We start from the raw sequence: 15,673 nt of genomic DNA on the forward strand, positions 1-15,673 counted from the left end.
AGGAATTTATGAGTCACTGCTATGTCAAACTGCCTCTGCACTACCAACAGCTCCTCTTCGGAAGGTGCGATTCCAGTTGCCAAGGCTCGTCAGGAAGGAACGACAAGAGACGAAATGGGAGAAATCATCGATCGCAGGGAAACAACAACAATTAGAGTGAATAACCAGCCGCTGTGGGACAACAGAGACAGGCGATGCAATTACAGCGATAAATACAATGGACAGCAAAAAGGAAACTGAAGAGAACAACGAAATCGAAATTAGTTCCAGCAGGATACTGGGGAACCACATAAAAGAAACTGAGAGAACAACAGTCGATGGCAGCAAGAAAACAACAAGATCATAATATTCGGATTAGGCCTCCCAACTCGTCACAGGGAAAACCCCAAATACTGGTTGTTGACAACACATTGTCCTGAATGTTAAGGCCAGCCAAATCAACGAATCAAGGCCAAATATGTTCTCACAATTGCGTGATCGTAGCCCAATGAAAGTCAAAGTTCGCGTATGAGAGCGATACATCGAAGGCAAAACACATTTTCCAAGAACAGGAATGTCTTCTGCATTATAAGCCATCAAGCGCATGCTGGTTTTAGACAGGCGCAGGGAGCCTAACGGTTCATATGTGTGACGATTCAGCAATATAACATAGGCACTCGTGTTCAACTGAAATTTCTCACATTTTCCACTAATATGCAAATAAACAAACAGTTTGTTGGACTGGCATAGCGCTGAAGAAACTGTTCGCTTGCTAGTTTTGTTATTGCCTGCAGCATTCTTTGAATACACCGCACTGATGACACGGGCCTTGTGAATAGATTATAGTGATTGGGCAGAATTCTTATGTCTGTTCCACTGCAAACATATGGATTGTAAGTGATGTGCCTTGCCACAATCATAACACTGCGCTTGCCTGGACGGGTAGTCTCGTCGTCTGTGCCGTGAATAGCACCAAGAGCATGACATAATTCTGTTCACCTGTTTAGAGAGCTTTTTACGTGGCACGGCGCACGCGTGCCGCTGCTGCCTACTGGGGTAGTTGTAAGCAAGAGACGACTCAACCGGACAAATTGGTGGCTGTTCAGATTTATCGGCTGACACGGCACATGAATCATACTGATCTAGAATTTGCACTACGTGCTGAAATGATGGAACTGACTGTTTAAAAATCTGTTCTCTAAGTCTGACATCAGTTACACTACACGCAATACATCACGCAACATAGCATCTGAATATAAAGCATCTGAATATAAAGCACATTTGAATTCGTATTCCCTCGTCATATCTTGCAAATCTGTTACACACTCGCGTTAAGTTTGATCTGACCTTTTCTTGAAACGAAAGAATTGTACCTAGCTGCCACCACAATCACTTGTTGGTCATAATAGTTGGGTAGAGTATCTACAACCTGATCATAGGGAAGTTCACTCGGAGTGGCGTTAGAAAACAATTTCTGAATAAGGTGAAAAAATGCACTTCCATTGACAAAAAGTAATGTAGTTTCACAGTACATGGTAAGTTGTGAGCAATGATGTGGGCTTCATACTGTTGCAACTACTCGAGGCATTCGTCTTCTTTTTCGTTAATCTTGCGAAGAGGCAGTATGGCACTCAGAGCTACAGTTGTTGCTTGTGCCGCTGCATTTGTGGCTTGGTTGGCGAGTAGCTGCTGTAACGTTTTTAGAAGCATGGCTATCTGTCACGTCTGAAACTGAAACATGTGTGTTATCAGCGTTGCATCTATTGTTTGCAGCTGTGGTGCCTGAGCAGGGGGTGGAAGGCGTGGGTTGCTCACTGTGGAATAGGCGAATGCGATAAACAGACAATGCAAGAAAAATAATAAGCACAGAAGCAAAGAAAATTTCTGCAACGCCTACCTGAAAACACTCAAAAGCCCATGACGAAACAAATTTCTTGACAGCCAACCTCTGGATTGTCACTATGGGATTCGTTCACCTCTCATCGCCAAATACGTGGGGTCCAGAAATCCTGCGAATTCGGTTCGCCAGACAATCATTCAAACACGTGGTATTATTGAGTTTTATTACAATAAGAAGATTGAAATGATAATTAAATGGACACCCTAGCTGCAAGCAGGCGTTGATATACTTCACTGGGGACATGTTGAAAATGTTTACCCCGACCGGGACTCGAACCCGGGATCTCCTGCTTACATGGCAGACGCTCTGTCCATCTGAGCCACCGCAGGCACAGAGGATAGTGCGTCTGCAGGGACTTATCCCTTGCACGCTCCCCGTGAGATCCACATTCCCAACATGTCCACACCACTACATTCGTAGTGCGCCTAATAGATGTTTGCCCATGATACTCATTACTCGTGGCAGATTAATCTACCAAGTCCCGTACGAGTTCGGGCATAGCGTGTGCGTTCGCACAAGAAGGTCAATGGCCGAGAAGCCATATTTTTAACTACACTCCTGGAAATGGAAAAAAGAACACATTGACACCGGTGTGTCAGACCCACCATACTTGCTCCGGACACTGCGAGAGGGCTGTACAAGCAATGATCACACGCACGGCACAGCGGACACACCAGGAACCGCGGTGTTGGCCGTCGAATGGCGCTAGCTGCGCAGCATTTGTGCACCGCCGCCGTCAGTGTCAGCCAGTTTGCCGTGGCATACGGAGCTCCATCGCAGTCTTTAACACTGGTAGCATGCCGCGACAGCGTGGACGTGAACCGTATGAGCAGTTGACGGACTTTGAGCGAGGGCGTATAGTGGGCATGCGGGAGGCCGGGTGGACGTACCGCCGAATTGCTCAACACGTGGGGCGTGAGGTCTCCACAGTACATCGATGTTGTCGCCAGTGGTCGGCGGAAGGTGCACGTGCCCGTCGACCTGGGACCGGACCGCAGCGACGCACGGATGCACGCCAAGACCGTAGGATCCTACGCAGTGCCGTAGGGGACCGCACCGCCACTTCCCAGCAAATTAGGGACACTGTTGCTCCTGGGGTATCGGCGAGGACCATTCGCAACCGTCTCCATGAAGCTGGGCTACGGTCCCGCACACCGTTAGGCCGTCTTCCGCTCACGCCCCAACATCGTGCAGCCCGCCTCCAGTGGTGTCGCGACAGGCGTGAATGGAGGGACGAATGGAGACGTGTCGTCTTCAGCGATGAGAGTCGCTTCTGCCTTGGTGCCAATGATGGTCGTATGCGTGTTTGGCGCCGTGCAGGTGAGCGCCACAATCAGGACTGCATACGACCGAGGCACACAGGGCCAACACCCAGCATCATGGTGTGGGGAGCGATCTCCTACACTGGCGGTATACCACTGGTGATCGTCGAGGGGACACTGAATAGTGCACGGTACATCCAAACCGTCATCGAACCCATCGTTCTACCATTCCTAGACCGGCAAGGGAACTTGCTGTTCAAACAGGACAATGCACGTCCGCATGTATCCCGTGCCACCCAACGTGCTCTAGAAGGTGTAAGTCAACTACCCTGGCCAGCAAGATCTCCGGATCTGTCCCCCATTGAGCATGTTTGGGACTGGATGAAGCGTCGTCTCACGCGGTCTGCACGTCCAGCACGAACGCTGGTCCAACTGAGGCGCCAGGGGGAAATGGCATGGCAAGCCGTTCCACAGGACTACATCCAGCATCTCTACGATCGTCTCCATGGGAGAATAGCAGCCTGCATTGCTGCGAAAGGTGGATATACACTGTACTAGTGCCGACATTGTGCATGCTCTGTTGCCTGTGTCTATGTGCCTGTGGTTCTGTCAGTGTGATCATGTGATGTATCTGACCCCAGGAATGTGTCAATAAAGTTTCCCCTTCCTGGGACAATGAATTCACGGTGTTCTTATTTCAATTTCCAGGAGTGTATATATGACGGTAGTATCTGTTCCCGAAAGAACAGTTACCGTGGATGACCATGCAGCTTTGCTAGAAATGAAATGATAATTAAATGGACACCCTAGCTGCAAGCAGGTGTTGATATACTTCACTGGGGACATGTTGAAAATGTGTGCCCCGACCAGGACTCGAATCCGGGATCTCCTGCTTACATGGCAGACGCTCTGTCCATCTGAGCCACCGCAGGCACAGAGGATAGTGTGTCTGCAGGGACTTATCCCTTGCACGCTCCCCGTGAGATCCACATTCCCAACATGTCCACACCACTACATTCGTAGTGCGCCTAATAGATGTTTGCCAATCTTCATAAGAAGATTATAATATTTAACTTTTCCAGTTACACAGATGTGTCGCAAGCAAAGGTTGACATGCGAAATAAGCAACCTTCTTCAGTATAGACAATTCCAAGTCCGCGTTACATAGAGAGTACATGAGAAGTGATCTAGCGTTGACGCTGCTATACAAGTGCGTCATCTTGAAGCTGCTATTGAAATGGGTCGTTACCAGTCGGTTGGGGCGCTTGTGTCCTCTTCAAATAGGGGAGCTGCTGTTGAGTTGTCGTCCTGTAGGGAGGGGCGGTGAGTGTGGGATTGGCTGACTTCTTCTCACAGCCTTCTCTTCCCTGTAGTACCCGACTGACGTGCCGGCAATTGACTTTACGCCGTAACACTTTGCATGGAGAGTTGCTGCTTTGTTTTGGCTCAACCACTTTTTTCGTCTCCTTATGGTAGCATAAAGACACCATTTGTCGTCACCAGTAACGACACAGGATACTAATGGTCGATGCTGTTCACGAGCCAGCTGACGGCGAACAAACAGAGATCCACATATGGCCATGATTTTTGTGATTTTGGTTTAGAACATTCATCATCCATACACCCCATTGCATGCAAATGTTGCACGATAGTGGAATGTTCACAGTTCATCACATTTGCCAGTTCTCGAGTACAGTGACATGGGTCATTGTGGATTAATGTGTTTGAATGATCTTCACCAAATCTCGAAGGTCTTCCTGAGTGTGGAGAGCCACTAACGTCAAAACTATCCTCCTTAAAACGGGAACACAATTTTCATGCCATTCTCTGTCCAACTGTATTATCCCCATACACCCTACAAACGTTTCTGGTTACCTCCAAGGCTGTCATCCCTCTATTGAACAGTATGCCGGAAACGCTCCGATTTCTGCACTAGGCATTCCATTTTATAGTGTCCACAGCTCCGCTCACTATCTCCAGATGACAAAACAACAACATGTGAACTCATATAGCACCAGTGAATAAAAAATTAAAAAATGGCAATCGATAAATAAACCCACAGCAACCGGAATACCAACAGACAAAACAAAAACGCTACGAACTTACGCACAAACTTAATATTTACCACTTGCGCAGAGACCAGACTGCTTGTAAGAGTTTAAGGACGTAAAAGTTAGGCCCATGTCTGACAGGGAAGTGAGACTAGGTGGCAGCCTATCCCCGAAGGCATTGAATCTGCACACTGAGCAAGCTGTAAAAGAAAACAAAGCGAAATTGGGAGATGGAATGAAAGTTAATGGAGAAGAAATTAAAGAATTGGAGGACTTGGAAGAGCAGGTGTATGGGTGAATAGCGTCTTCTGAGGAGATTAATAGATGGATATCAGCGAAATAAGAGAAAGGTAATTAAATCCAGAACGAGATTTTCACTCTGCAGCGGAGTGTGCGCTGATATGAAACACAGTTTTAATCTGCCAGGAAGTTTCATATCAGCGCACAATCCGCTGCAGAGTGAAAATCTCATTCTGGAAACATCCCCCAGGCTGTGGCTAAGCCATGTCTCCGCAGTATCCTTTCTTTCAGGAGTGCTAGTTCTGCAAGGTTCGCAGGAGAGCTTCTGTAAAGTTTGGAAGGTAGGAGACGAGATACTGGCAGAAGTAAAGCTGTGAGAACCGGGCGTGAGTCATGCTTCGGTACTTCAGATGGTAGAGAACTTGCCCGCGAAAGGCAAAGGTCCCGAGTTCGAGTCTCGGTCGGGCACACAGTTTTAATCTGCCAGGAAGTTTCAGGTAATTAAATGTTTAATTAAATGTTTCCTAATTATGTACCGTAAAGTGTCGAAGTCGAGTGATTGTAGGAAAATACAACACGACTTAGACAAAATGTCTAGTCGGTTTCATAAATAACGACTAGTTCTAAATGTGGAAAAATGTAAGTTAATGCAGATGAGTAGGAAAACAAACTTGTAACGTTCGGTTACAGTATTAATAGTGCAATAGTTGACACAGTCAAGTTGCAAAGCGATATACGACGCTGGTGCGATCTATTCTTGAGACTACTCCAATGTCTGGAATCCGTACCATGTCGGATTGAAGGAAGACATGGAAACAATTTACAGACAGGCTGGTAGATTTGTTAGTGGTACGTTCGAAGGCCATGTAAGTGTTACCGAGATGCTTCAGTAACTTAAATGGGAAACCCTGGAGTGAAGACGTCTTTATTTTCGAGAAACACTGTTGAGGAAATTTAGAGAACCAGTGTTTGAAGCTGACAACAGAACGATTCTACTGAAGCCGACATACGACGGGTGTAAGGACCACTAAGATAAGACACCATGAATTAAGGCTCATGCAGAGGAATATAGAAGTCGTTTTCCCCCGCTCTATTTGCGAGTGGGACAGGAAAGGAGACGTCTAGTAGTGATACAGGGTAACCTCCGCCACGCACTTGTAAAGTAGTGGACGAGTTTTGAAGGCAGAGTAAATTACGACGGTTAAAATAGAGAGGAAGTAAAATGCAGAATGGGTAACATACGAAAACCACTAAAAAAAGCCCTTTTGTTAACATATAATATAAATGTAATTGTAAGGAACTCTATTGTAAAGCGGCTTGTCTGGGGTATACCACTGTACAAAAGTGAAACACGAACAGTAAGAAGTTCAAAGTAGCAGAAAACAGAATATTTCGAAATAGTGCTGTAAGTCAGAAGGAGGTACTGAATCGAAGTATGGAATTGGAAAGAGAAATTTGTGGCAAAACTTGACTAAAAGAAGTTATCTGTTGAGAGGACACATCCTGAGGCTAGAGACATTTGGTCATGGAGGGAAGTGAGGAGGTTAAAAACTGTAGAGGAAAATTAAAGAGTGAATATAGTAAACAGATTGCAACAGATTTAGGTTGCTGTAGTTACGCAGAAGTGAAGACGCTTACATAGTGTGTAATAACATGAAGAGCCATTTCATATCAGTCTTTGGACTGAAAACCACGACATTCTATATGCAATATTTTTAATCCATAACTCAACACTGTATATTCCGGCCTTCTTTCAATCTCTACGTTAATTCATTGGAAGAATCCTAAGGAAATGCAATCTTAAAACAAAGGAAGTAGGTTACAGCTCACTTGTTCGCCCACTGCTTGAATACTGCTCACCGGTGTGGGATCCGTACCAGATAGGGTTGTTAGAAGGGATAGAGAAGATCCAACGGAGAGCAGTGCGCTTCGTTACAGGATAATTTAGTAATCGCGAAAGCGTTACGGAGATTATAGATAAACTCCAGTGGAAGACTCTGCAAGAGAGACACTCAGTAGCTCGGTACGGGCTTTTGTTGAAGTTTCGAGAACATACCTTCATCGAGGAGTCAAGCAGTATATTGCTCCCTCCTACGTATATCTCGCGAAGAGACCATGAGGATAAAATCAGAGAGAGTAGAGCCCACACAGAGGCATACCGACAATCTTTCTTTCCACGAACAATACGAGACTGGAGTAGAAGGGAGAACCGATAGAGGTACTCAAAGTACTCTCCGCCATACACCGTCAGGTGGCTTGCGGAGTATGGATGCAGATGTAGATGTATAATCTTGTCATCTCCACGTTACTGCCACATAAATTGTGCAGTACAGCTTGTTTTGTATATGCCAGTCCTTCTCTGACCTCATTGTGTTTCCACTCTACGCCAATTCAACGATTCCTAGGTGCCGGAGTAGACATCTCGCTGCACTGTATCTCTTTGTAAAGATTTTCCACGAACTTCTTAATCTTCACAATTTATGTAAAGCTTCTTCATTTCGTACTGAACCTGTCTATTCATTTTGTAGCTGTCTTTGATAATGTCTCATTTCAAATGATTATAATTTATTCTCCTGCGTATTTCCAGTGGCTGCATGGCTAGAGACATATTCACGAACCTCTTCCTCAGTTCCTTCTGAATACTTGTTATTAATAGAAACTTTTTATTGAAAAAAACCTTCGTTGTCCTCCAATTTTAAACATAGCTGACGGCAGCAACCATAATAAATATGCAGTATGTAAAGTATCATCATCATTTCATCCCCCTCAACGCGCAAGTTCCGAAGTGGCGTCAAATCGAAAGACTTGCTCCCAGCGAACGGTCTACCCGACGGGAGGCTCTAGTCACACATTTATTTATCCTGAAGCTTAATGTCGGTAGCCATCCACCACTGTTTAAAAAAGATGCTTCTTATGGAACTGCACACTTCGCAGGTCCAGCAGCTTGGTGTTTGGCTGTTGCGCGCGTGCGCACACAGGAAGTTACACTCGAGACTGCGAGGGGAAAGAGCAGTTCCGCTACCCCAGAGGTGCTGATGATGGTAATTTTTTTAACAGTGCGTTTGTTGTGCTTAAAAACCGTGTGTCATATTCTAGAATATGGTAATATTTATAATTATATTATCATTCTCGTCTAGCTATTATATTTGATTCCTTTTTGCGTACTTTTATTTTGTAAAATGTAAACTTCCACTGCCGGAAATGTCACAGTAAATAAAATGTTGCAGGCTATTATGCCACGGTCGAATGGATTTCACGGGCATTTCGTCCCCATCTGCGTAGGACATTTTCAAGAGGGAGTCAGTAGCAAGCCAGGGTCTAATTCGGACATTCAACAAAGCTACGATCACGCTTGAAGATGTTCTCCGCAGATGGGAACGAAAAGTAGGGTTTTAAAGTGAAATCCATTCGACCACTTTAGCCCGGAACACTTTATTAACTGTGTTCTTATATTATGCAGAAAATCGTAACCACGGATTTGCTTCTCCTTGAGGTATGTTCTATGACTATAAACGTATACGACAGCTGAAGTTTTCACAACTGTCTCTCCGTGGCAAACTTCGAGTTAAGAAAATAGATCGCACAACACCCGATGTTCTAATGTCACTCTGGTATAAGAAACAACAAAAAATATAGTCGTAACTTTAATTCTGAATGACACTAACTGGAAAATTGTTATTCTGGCTGTGAAGTAAGAAATGCACTGTTTTCCTCTGTGTTTGCTGTTTGCAGGTGATTTACCATGGACGTAACATGGTTTTAGAAATATAAAAAAAAAATGAAAGAAAAAACAGGAAAATACGAGAAGTCAAAGAAGCACGTTGATGATGTAGTTTCACCATCACTTTTGGGAATCTTGAGACGTATACACTTTCAATAAATTAGCATAATATAAAGATAGTACATATTTGTTACCCTTTACATAATTTTAAAACAAATGTTAAACATTCTCTAGAGAAGCGCGCCCACTAATTTTAGCTACGAGGCGCAACTGTTTCTGAAGCACTGTTCTAACATTAGGCAAATTTAAATAATTAAATATAATTATTGACCGTTCGGTTTTAAGCCACAAAGGCTACGATAAATGAATGGCATAACTGCCAAAACATGGACTCTCACTTTGGGTGTGTTCAACAAGGAGTTTTCTCTCATAAACGGCAAAACTAAAACATTATTGTACACTGGTTATATTAGTATCAATACTTACCTCCAAAGCCAGTGAATATGTTGAGCTTCTTCATGAGTTACCACTTCACATTTCCTGCTGTGGACTACTTGGCAGGAAACTATTTTTACTAACTTTGCTTTTGAAATCTGTCTTACGGGACCGATTTTGTAGACATAACCTTCCAAAAATAAATCAAAGGTAACTTATTCCTTTTGTTTGTCAGTTTGATCCTTCGTGAAAGCTATATCAGCATTATCATGAAACTTAATGGGAAACATATTTTTAATGCAGAAGGTTTCTTAATAACACCTGACACAGGATAGGATATTCAAGAAATGAATTATGTGTCTTACAATTCAGAATGACTCACAGAATGATAAATATATAATACATACGTACTCGACTAAAGACAAGTAATTATGACTGATGTAGGAGATTTGACAGAAGAAATTAGGTAGTGATTTTGGACACAGTGACATAAAATTGCATATGTCGTATCGTAAGGGAAAATATATCTAGAAATCGATTCATGGATCTTTGAAATTGACATACCGTTTCGTTCCAGTATAATTTACGAATAACCCCACATTACTAACTCAATGAAAACAAAATGCTTTGGTTTAACAACAAACGCAACTATGCAGAGTTATGACATGTAACTACTGAACTTTTCTGCGTAAGAAAGTGTACACAAATTTATTGTCAGTCTTTCACTACAAGACCTCGGTTCTGCATATTGTTTTCCTGATTTATTAGTTGTGACGACATAATGAGTTATTTATTTCTTACTGCAACAACACTTCTTGTGTGCTGAACGCTACTCGATCACAATCTAAACAGTATAATACATCATCAAATATTTCACCGTTGACAGCCAATATTCTTTAGGAGACAACAAAACCTACCTAATAATGTGTGCTATTTAATTTTGTTGCTGCGTAGCAGTTAATCTTTCGTAGCTTCTTTCCATTAACGTCCGAGATACTGAATATGAAGTTCCTTTCCACAGTGCATGGTGAATTGCAGCTGTATATGTCGTTCAATTTATCTCGAACTCAACTGACGCTCTGCGTCATTCCAAGGATGATATTTCGAGTATGAACTGTGATCAATCCAGTGCGTGCCAAGTGTTGAGGTCACAATGAAATGTCCTACAATTCGTAAAACTAGCCTTATCATGATGAAACAGAGGAGGCCCAGCCCTTAACTGTCTACAACTTTTTTAAAATGTAAGTGTTTATTAGAGCAATGAAGTGGCTTTTCATAACAACCTCCCTATTAGTTTTTGAACCATGTCCAACGGAATACTCAAACATGTGAATGGAGTCAGCTATTTTCGTTTAAATTCTGTTCACTGCAGAGGAAATATTTGTAATACAATAGCATTATTTTTGCTGTTACATGTACAGAAGTACATCTACTTTTCTTTATTTTTTGCATTGACAACAGTGTGATATTATATTACAATGAATCATTTTACTAACTGTTTAGACAGGGAAACGAGTTAATCTGAGAGTCATCATACCGTGACAAGTGTGGAAACAGAAAAGGGAGAGAAGGTTTATGGAAGTCGTGTACTCATCTGTAAAGCTTCATAACGAACCAGTGTGGTCGTTGGCAACTCTCCTTTCCTACCTAATGCCTTCCCTTCGTTTTTTTTTCTTTTTTTTATTGTCTTTTCCAGCAGCGCTCACGTTTCGTTTTTGGCCATGGCGGTGGCATAATGAATGAGTCACAGAGGCTGCCGGGTGCCGCTGTCGGTGGAAAGCTTTACGATTTCATCAGTTTTTCCGAAGCCGCGCGGCTAATTCGTGGCCGCGAGGTTCTCGCGAGCGGCAGTGGCGCTGCGCGGGTTGCGTCACGGCAGGGGGCATTACTCACGGCCCAGGTAGCTCGCAGCGTGGCGGCTTAAACAGTCGCCCCCGCACCTCCCACTCCTCCCCCTTTCACGGTGCTGGTGGCTGGCTTACCCACTCTGCGCCTTCCGCCTAACTCAATATGCGCACTGTGGGGCAAAAAAGGATTTCGCTGTAACGCCGTCAGACTTACAGCTTTCTGTCGGTGAAAAAAAGGGAAAAGGGATCTCTTTTCACTTCTTTTTACTCAGTTGTCGTCTGTGCCCGAGTACCTGTGCTTAGTATATGTGGACTGGGTTAAATTGTTTGTCTTCAGTACTTTCACCCGTGCCTTTTTGGCAGGACTGTTCGTCCAGAAAGTTTTTTTGCAGAAACACACGGACTCGTCTTTTGAGAAAGGATCACTTCCTTTACGAGCTACTATGAGTTTTTCAGCTTTCGAGCAGAGAATAATTGGTCGGCGTGCATTTTAAAGTCACTTCAGTTCCTTGAAATTTTGAGCGTACACAAAAACTTTTGACGGCCATTGGCTGTGTTAGAAGATAACTCGAGCGAAAAACTCAGCTTAAAGAAGTACCGAATGAGTCAAACTTTCAGGACAAAATTACATGAATGATAAAATTCTCTGCTGACACTGGTGACCGCTGTTAAAGAAATCATATTAGCGATTGATATAGGATAAAAATTCGGAATTACATACTAGACTAATAGAAGGAATAAGGTTCTGAAAAAATAACGCATGTCAGAGAAGAAAGGAGGATATAAGAGGCAGATTACCGTAGGCATGAAGAGCATTCCTTCCCAAATTACTAGTTTCAAACTCTGTCCACAATTTTAGAGATCGTATATCCAGAGGATAGTACTGTATAGGAGTGGACTATTCGCTGGGGAACAACTGGTAAATAAGGCAGTGGTTGCTTGTGAGATGTTGTGTTACAGATGTTGAAAAGTAAATGCACTGAGAAGAGGAGTAGCTTAAATCTTCGTAGAAAAGATCGGTAACATGCGCTTTATTAGTGGGGCCAAAGTGAGACTATGATGTCGTCACCATAACATTCAGGTATTATCTCTGACTACTAAACCGTTAATTCCGCTTTCGGTGCGAGAGTCCAGGTATACTTTCAATTAAAATTACGAGCTGTCTCGTACGACGACATTCGACGTTAGAAACTACCAATAATTTGCCAAGGCCTTGTCTGAAGAAGGAACGAGAAGTGGACAGAGGACTTTGATTCTGAGATAAGTAACTGTCCGTAGATATGTGAGAATCGTAAAATTGTCAAACGGTATGGAGAAGGACATAAATGTTGTTGTATTAAAGACGTAGAAGTCATCCCATGCAGCAACTGAATGCTAATGTTTTCCTACGCTGATACATGTTAATGTATTGTCTTATTTTTGTTCTATAATACTCTATATTATCGCTCTTTAGTGGATCTCTGTGCAGTCCTAAACAACATTATTAGCCAAAAAAGGTGTCACTGTGCAAACTTCGTTCACAAAGATATTACAAAGTCTAGGAACTACTACTTGTTATCCTCATCCTTAAAGCTACTGATTGAAAATTTGATTAATAGTATGGTCTCATTCAAAGTGGAATGAATATTTCAGACTGTAATGTAAGGAAGTATTACTGAACATGTGCGTTTCTGGCGCCAGTTTCCATCTATCGTCATTTCGATCTTTGAGTCGACTTCTATGCTATTTGTCTTCTGCTCATCTTTGGCGGGGCAGATATAACGGAAGCGCGTGCGCTCTGCTTGGGGGGGGGGGGGGGGGTTGTGTCTGGATCGGTGGTGAGCGAGAGTCACGTGGGACTGTGTACATAGGCAGGACGGCAAGAGGACGAGTGGGACAAAGAAGGAGCGGGGCAGTGGCTACGGCGTGTTGAGTCGTGAGGACAGATCTACTGCCCATGGTGATTTGGTTTCCCTAGAGGTCGGAAGGATAAAGTCCTTTGAGTCTGTTATGAGCTACGCCGGCCGATTGAATTGGAGTCGCCGAGTTGCTTCGGTGGGTTGCGTGAGGCTTGATTGAATATGCCAGTGAACTAAAAATCCTTTGCAATTGTTTTAGTTGTTTATCACTTACCTCGGTGTCGTGACTATCTTGAGTGCAGTTGAAGTGTGGCTACGCCCAACCAACCGACATGAAACGTGGTTAAGGACGTAGCTAGAAGTGCAACGAGTAGTGAGTAAGTCCGGCTCTGGCGTTTCAAGACATGCCGAGATACGTCCTCTATTCTACCTTGTAGTTCATTTGGTAGTTGGGCGTGTAAATATGCACAGAGAAAATCCTTGTCATCTTAACTTTAGGGCATCGTTTTAGGGAACTTATTCAAAAAATGGCTCTGAGCACTATGGAACTTAACTTCTATGGTCATCAGTCCCCTAGAACTTAGAACTACTTAAACCTAACTAACCTAAGGACATCACACACATCCATTCCCGAAGCAGGATTCGAACCTGCGACCGTAGCGGACCCGCGGCTCCAGACTGTAGCGCCTAGAACCGCTCGGCGAGAACTTATTAATCAAAGTTTAAGGGCTCGCACTGGCTAAGTAACCCACGGAGGCTAATTTGTTTCTGTTCAGTGGTATCGATCACCTGTTCTCTAGATAAGATTGTGTAGTTTATGTCTCAGAATATTGTCTGCCGTTTATGTGTGTTGTGTTATAGATAACTGGCAGCGGTCGGCGCGAGCATACTGGGAGCAGAGCACCACAGGGACAGAGAGATATTTAAGGCCCTGTCCTCTCCTTTACATCTGGGGACATTTGTCACTGTTGCGTGATTACATTTTTCCGGTGGAGAAATATAGCATCTGAAGTTCAATTGCAGTGCAAAGTTGAGTACATTTCTATGTCATTTCCTGTCTCATGGATCTCTCGTATTGATTTGAATCCTTGGTCTGCTAGCGTCTATCGCTAATTCACACGCGAGATTGAAGCAAACTCATTTTAGGGGTATTGTCATATGGTCATGTTCTAGTTGTAATTATATTCTACGAATATAAATGGTTAATCAACTGAGTAAGTAAATTTGAAGATTGGTTTGCTCAAAATTAAAGCACCTCCTTAATTCTTTTAGTTATTTGTATATAGTTTTGTTTAGGAAAGTTAGCTAGCCAAACCTTAAAAGATCTGTGTTCTTACCCTTAATCTGTTCCTCAGATGATTGGTAGTAATGAGAGTTCTGATGGGAATTGTATGGACATTTGTACTATTTAAGTAAAGCTTTGCCTGAGTATATTTACCTAGTCATATTCAAATTTCAAGATTTATGGGTCTTGTTCTGGTGAAAGAAATTTGTTTGTTATTTGTCCAAGTGATCTGGCCTTGTAAGACAGTCTCCTGTATTGTTGTGATTGTGATTTTATAATGCTTTTGATTGTAATAAAATATGTAGCAGCTATAATGGATTACTCTTGTGATTTTGATGTGTCACTGCCATTACACATTCCAATTATTGTTCTGAATGTCTGTTGAAATCATAAGCACCAATGGCCAATTACATTTAATTCAGACTTCTGAATTATAGCTCAAGAGTGTTTAGTGTTAATCCGAAGATAGCAGAGTCACATAATAAAGTTTTACAACAATAAACATGCTGCTGTAGGAGAACCTATGTGCTTCTAGGAGTAGCAATAGAACCTCTCGGACGTGGGGCTAGACAATTTTTTACATCTCTTCACTAAGCTGAAAAGCTTGGACACACCAATAGTAAACAATTCATTGACGAATATGTCAGGCAAGTAAAAAAATAATAATAGTCTTCTAGTCAATCGCCTACATGTTACTGTACCCGATCAGCTACAAGTATCGTAATCCACGAAAATAAAAGAAAGACATTAACAAAATCGAGCAATTTGTTACATACCTAATTATTCCTCTCTGTTTCCAGTCAATATGAAATAATGTCAACAGTACTAGCGAAAACAAGGTCAAATGGTTCAAATGGGCCTGAGCGCTATGGGACTTAACATCTGTGGTCATCAATCCCCTAGAACTTAGAACTACTTAAACCTAACTAACCTAAGGACATTACACACATCCATGCCCGAGGCAGGATTCGAACCTGCGACCGTAGCGGTCACGCGGTTCCAGACTGAAGCGCCTAGAACCGCACGGCCACACCGGCCGGCTAAACCCACAATCGGTGTTCAGTGTGCGGCGGCCACGTGCCTCTTGGTTCTTGCTCACCTGAAGATGGACTTAC

At 43.1% G+C, this 15,673-nt stretch overlaps 1 non-coding gene across 1 annotated transcript; it reads right to left on the reverse strand.

The window, feature by feature from the left end:
• Window positions 1-2,134: 2,134 nt before the first annotated feature.
• On the reverse strand, window positions 2,135-2,209 carry Trnat-ugu (transfer RNA threonine (anticodon UGU)). The gene has a single exon. It is a non-coding gene; the product is annotated as a tRNA-Thr (tRNA).
• Between the last annotated feature and the right edge of the window lie 13,464 nt (window positions 2,210-15,673).

The sequence above is a fragment of the Schistocerca cancellata genome, chromosome 5, assembly GCF_023864275.1.
Source record: "Schistocerca cancellata isolate TAMUIC-IGC-003103 chromosome 5, iqSchCanc2.1, whole genome shotgun sequence".
Lineage (NCBI taxonomy): Eukaryota > Metazoa > Arthropoda > Insecta > Orthoptera > Acrididae > Schistocerca > Schistocerca cancellata.